The sequence below is a fragment of the Wolffia australiana genome, chromosome 2 (genome assembly GCF_029677425.1).
Source record: "Wolffia australiana isolate 7733 chromosome 2, ASM2967742v1".
In the NCBI taxonomy this organism is placed as follows: domain Eukaryota; kingdom Viridiplantae; phylum Streptophyta; class Magnoliopsida; order Alismatales; family Araceae; genus Wolffia; species Wolffia australiana.
This window is the reverse complement of record NC_135836.1, coordinates 21,860,318-21,865,480: the sequence shown is the minus strand read 5'-3', so window position 1 is coordinate 21,865,480 and position 5,163 is coordinate 21,860,318. Positions and strand designations below refer to the sequence as shown.

Here is a 5,163-nt window from a genome sequence, read left to right as displayed (position 1 = left end):
CTATGTCAAGATAAATCAACAATATATCTGCACAGCACATCCACTAAAGCTAATTAAATGAAATTTGGTAACATTCAACCTTCCCTGTGCAACCTGATTTTTGGTATCTATATAACAGATCAGATCTTGATTTGATTAACGTTTAGTGCTTTCTTAATGTGTACACGTAACACTCATACTCACAACCAATAAAATATTAGAAATGAAAATTTGTACACTAGTTACAGATATGAAACCAAAATGTAGAACACATCATTTTGGAGGGAAGAATATGGTAATTAATTATTATAATAGATACATTATGCAATTTTGGACTCATTGAGAGATGAAATCAAAGTGATGATATTGAAGTTGTAAAAGATACACCTTTTTAGATCAGGACATACTAATTAATCAGGATTATATTGAAAAGTAAGGTGATATTAATCACTTGATACATAATGGTGCTTTTCCAAAATATCAACTTAACTGAATTCCAGCTCAGCTCTAATGTTAACCCACAATACAATAAATCATGTAGGCAGAGTTCATTGCATCATCTTCCTTGAGTTGTTTCCTCATACTGAGGATGGAAGATCCAATCTTGACCACTCAATCATCTTCAAGAAATTCTTGTTGCACATGCGCTACGACGCGTTAGAATTCTATGACAATGAACCTATGAGTAATAGTCAACGGATAACCATCCATCCACATGATGTCTTTGGTTTTCAGGTTAACGGACCACTTACAACCATATCATGAATCAAATTGATTGATATTTTGGTACAATAACATTCAGTGATTCATATAGAGCAATTCAGTGAACTCTTTCTTCTAAAGAGCATCTATAATATATCTTTATTGTCTCCATGCTAATGGTTGTAGGATAACTCATACTCATCATATGAGTGGGACTAGAAAGTGTTGTTTTATAAGGAAACTTTTATGTTCGTCTCGTAAATATGAATGTTTTTGAAAAGTTGCTTACAAAAAAATAATCTCCATATTTTGATATCATCATAATCTCCATATTTTTGCTGTGACAGATCATGTATCAATGTAATTCATCATAAGCATTACACATGCGTTAAAATGAATGGCTTTCATTAGTGAATATGGATCAAGAAATGAAATGTGTGATTGGATTTTTTGACTCATCTTTTCATGACTACCATCCCTCCCACTAGGTCTCCCACTAGGATCTCCAGCTCATATTTTACCATGACTCACACCTGATTATCCTTCCTTGTCCCACTCACCCCATCTCATATGGCAACTTCTTTCCAATCCTCCATATCCCTCTTTCCTATTACATCATGTCTCCCACTACACCCACCTGTTCCTCATTTCTTGCTACATGCCGCCCTAATATACCAATTTTCAAGTATCTTTCAATATTAATTACACATAAGTCCCTTCCTTTAAGTCATCTCAACAAAACTCTCCCATCAAGAAGGAATAGCCACAATTAATCTGATGATAGAACCATCTGATTCTTAGATGATTCTGATCTTAATGTAATCCTTCTACCAAGTCAAATTTGGAATATTCACCTTATCTCTATAACAGATGATTGGGTTCACATCAATTAAGACATCAGTTTCATGATTCCAAGTCTTATTTAGAAATTACTGAGGGTTAGGTAAATTTCCTTCCTAATCTCATCTAATTTCCTTAATGAACACACCATTTATCTGATTGGATTTATTCAATATATGATTCAACTTGACAAAGTCCAATCCCAAATATTAAACTTTGGAATGGAGATTTAATATTATAATACTTGGAAGAATATCTAGTTATTTTGTACCATAGGCCTCACCCATGAGCTCTTAACCGAGGAACTCCTAAACCTTAAATTAAAGGTATTATGACCTTGCTTGGTCCGTGAGTTCAACATACCAAGGTATAGAAATATGTGATGGATTTCCTATTTCCATTGGCATGGAATGGAGCCCAGTTGTAGTTTGGGTATTTTAAGTTTGTTCTCTGACCCTAAAAATTATGCCAAAATATAATATTTTCATAAATAAATTAATGTTTGGTAAAGACCATGGTACGATTGGCTTATTTGTGGGCAGGCCCTTGGTTCAATTATGGTTCAAATTGATCTGACATTAATTAATACATATGATGATATAGTTAATTTGGAATGCCACTAAAGGTTATTGGGCGGCTTGAGTCATAAACTGGACTAATACATGGGCCTAGAGGGAGACACGCAAATGGTATCTTGGATGTCAGGAGATATACTTAAATTTGGGGTGTTTAATGAAAAATACCAACTAAGTATAAATAACATAAGGCCCTGAAAGAAATTCACTAAGGCCAGAATTTTTCAGGGGCCTTCCCCTTCTTCTCCCTTCTCCCCACATCTCCACTCCATTCTAGATAAGATGGGGACGGCATAACAATGACAACAGTGGTGGAATAGAACTTGTCAAAGTGGAGTAGGATATTTGATGTGCCGAGGATCACGTGGATACATCTTGCTCTAGGATCCAAGAAATCACGGATGCAATCCATGAATAGGTGATTCGTTTCATGTTTTGTTGATGTCATTACGATTCATTTATAAGTCTACTTCTACACGGAATCTTTATATTCATCCAAATCAAAGCCTCACAAACCCAACAATGGTATCAAAGTCAAGTTTTGCCTTGATTTGGATGAGGAACGACCCTGAAAAATCGTCCAAAACGGGCCGTAAAAAGTTTGTACAGCTTCATTTTTGGTGGATTCCCATCCGGAGTGGCCCGTCCCATTCTATATACTCTAGAGCTTGAACAGACCCCTTTCAAATGCCAAATAGGGCTAGCATCCCACATGGCCAGCCACCTAGGCCTCTGTCCAGTGCCACGTGTGATAGGCGCCACGCAAGTGGCCTGCGCAGGGAATGCCATGTAGGCAGGCATCCCCCGCGGCAGACACCACCTGGACAGGTATCCGTGGGGCCCCCTGCTGCCCTACCTTCATGGCTTAATCAATAATGAATATTTGGAAAGTGCAACAAATTATCTAATTTTTACAAGGACCCATTAACACCAAGGATTTGATTCAATGGGTAAAGACTTGGAATATAATGTCCCAATACTTAAAAGGACCTAACACTTGGTGAAGTCATCTTCCCACAAATCCCATCTCTGGTTGTATGATTAGAGTAATCAAATACCTAGTAAAATAACACCCATCCTTTTAGTTCATTCATGCTCAACATGAACGGGGCATCAAGTTCAACAATGGAACATGGGAGGATGTGACACTACATGTTAATCAATAATAATATTGTCTCCATAGGGGATTGGTATCAGGAATTTAATATCCTTTGAATTGCAATTAAGGCAGTGAAGTGACACGAAGTAAGATCCAAAAAGAAGAGGAAAATGGTGATGTAACACGACCGGTCGAAAGACGGGTCCGATTACACCAAAGGGAAGAGAGACGAAAACAATTACCGGATCACGAATGGCGTGGCATTTGCGATTATATGATGAGAGAAAAGACGATACACTGACAAAATGATGGTACGCTGTAATTGCCGACTATTCAATGGACTCACTAGAGGGGACGCGAAGGGGTCTAGGGGCTGGCTAGGCTCCCAATAACCCGTTATACCATGAGGCAGCGGACGAGCAAGGAGGACAATCACTGTCCGAGCGCGTCTGATTGATGACGTCGGTGACCCGGTCCGATACCAAGAAAGAAACTCAATCACTGTTAATTGACAATGGCTATCCTATAATAACGTCCACAGGAAGGGTGAGGGCCGAGGACGGCACTTGCGCAAGTAATCAAACTGCAAATAACGGGGGAGACAGGGTGGGGAATCGTACCTGGGACCGGCGAATAGGCTCGGACCAGGCGCAACAACACTGTGAGATGATCCAGATGCCGAACAATTAACTTGAGCTATCGATCAATTTCCGAAGGGGGGAGTGTGTGGGAGTTGAGATGGCGAGGCCGCGGACCAATCCGGTCTGCGTCGCCTATCAATCCTGGGATCAAAAGACCACAGACTCGTACAGTGGGGCCCAAGAATCAAAAGTCCACAGACTCGTAGGGGGGACTCAACACTCAGTGGTTGACTGTTCAGCTTCTAGGCGAACATGCGTTAGGCTGATCCGACGGCGTCAGCTGGCCACAGGGCCTGGTCGATCTGCGGCACAGTGATCCAAGGGCAGGTTGCTCACCCGCAACTGTTGACGGACAACAGATCAGGAGAGGGCAGCTAGATGGAGGCGAGACGGCCTTCGTGCAACAACGGTTGGTGGGAACTACATCGTAGAATGGGCGACGGCGTCGAGGAACAGCCACAACAGATGGGTCAAAGCTCGACATCTGGAGACGGGGGGAAAGGGTGTCCTACGTGAGCACCGCGAGGCGACGCCCAGAGTAGCCGAGTCAGCTTCCAGAATCGTTCGAGAGAGCTCTTATGGGCGGTCCGTCGATGATGCAACGACGTCCAACGGAGGGGAGTACGTGAGAGCAGTGGCCATGGAGACGTGGTGGCCGGTGGCAAGCTACGGCAGCGTGTCCTTCCAGCAAAGATGCTGCCTACGCGTCGGAGGAGAAGGCGGCGGCAGCGGCACGATCGGCAGCTTCCCAGCGCTGCAACCTGCTAGAGCCGATGGGACCACTCCATGCGGGAGGGCGGTAAATCAAAGATTGAACAACAAGAACATCAAAGTTTCCAAAGATGATAATCCAAGTTATGTTTGTGGGCACACCATCCCTTATATAGGTAAGTGTGGGCGATCTAATGGGCCACTTTGGGGAAAAGTCCAGCGAGACGTTCCCCTAACGGCCCGGTACCTGAAACGAACAGCGCTATAAAATAAAATAAGGGCCCAAAACAGGGTGGCCATTGTAGAAAGTTCAACAGAATTAAAAGAAAAAACATGGTTGGTCGTCATGCCGGGTACTTGACGCTCGGGTCCTTGGCGTCGGCTCGGGCGTCTCGATGCGGTTGTTGGCGTGCCTAGACTTGATCCGCTCGATGGTCCCCCATCAAATGGTGAGGTTAGCAGGTGATAATTAAGTTTTATAAAAATAATATTAATAGGAAATATGGAAGATAGAGGGGGTAGAGGTAGTTATTTATATGAATAATGAAGCAATGAACATGGTGATAAAGAGATATTTATAGGTACATATAAATGGATATAAAATGTCCGTGAATTT

General features: G+C 42.0%; 1 long non-coding RNA gene across 1 annotated transcript; it reads right to left on the bottom strand.

The window, feature by feature from the left end:
• Positions 1-3,439: 3,439 nt before the first annotated feature.
• Positions 3,440-4,845, bottom strand: LOC144715608 (uncharacterized). The gene is made up of 2 exons (XR_013584667.1): positions 3,816-4,845; positions 3,440-3,718 (listed from the first exon to the last, which is right to left on the bottom strand). It is a non-coding gene; the product is annotated as an uncharacterized LOC144715608 (long non-coding RNA).
• Positions 4,846-5,163: the final 318 nt, after the last annotated feature.